The 408-nt window shown below is 38.5% G+C and overlaps 1 protein-coding gene across 1 annotated transcript in view; it reads left to right on the plus strand.

Annotated features, from left to right (window-relative positions):
* Positions 1-408, plus strand: part of LOC104982192 (multidrug resistance-associated protein 4-like) — a 33,075-nt gene that overhangs the window by 14,570 nt on the left and 18,097 nt on the right. The gene's annotated exons all lie outside the window — the stretch shown is intronic.

Below are 408 nucleotides of genomic sequence, written 5' to 3' on the forward strand. Positions count from 1 at the left end.
AGAAATATCAATAACCTCAGATATGCAGATAACACCACCCTTATGGCAGAAAGTGAAGAAGAACTAAAGAGCCTCTTGATGAAAGTGAAAGAAGAGAGTGAAAAAGTTGACTGAAAGCTCAACATTCAGAAAACTAAGATCATGGCATATGGTCCCATCACTTCATGGCAAATAGGTGGGGAAATAATGGAAACAGTGGCTGACTTTATTTTTCTGGGCTCCAAAATCACTGCAGATGGTGACCGAAGCCATGAAATGAAGACACTTACTCCTTGGAAGAAAAGTTATGACCAACCTAGACAGCATATTAAAAAGCAAAGACATTACTTTGCCTGCAAGGTCCATTTAGTCAAGGCTATGGTTTTTCCAGTAGTCATGTATAGATGTGAGAATTGGACTATAAAGAAA

Source organism: Bison bison, unplaced genomic scaffold (genome assembly GCF_000754665.1).
Source record: "Bison bison bison isolate TAMUID 2011002044 unplaced genomic scaffold, Bison_UMD1.0 scf7180017864527, whole genome shotgun sequence".
Taxonomy (NCBI): Eukaryota; Metazoa; Chordata; class Mammalia; order Artiodactyla; family Bovidae; genus Bison; species Bison bison.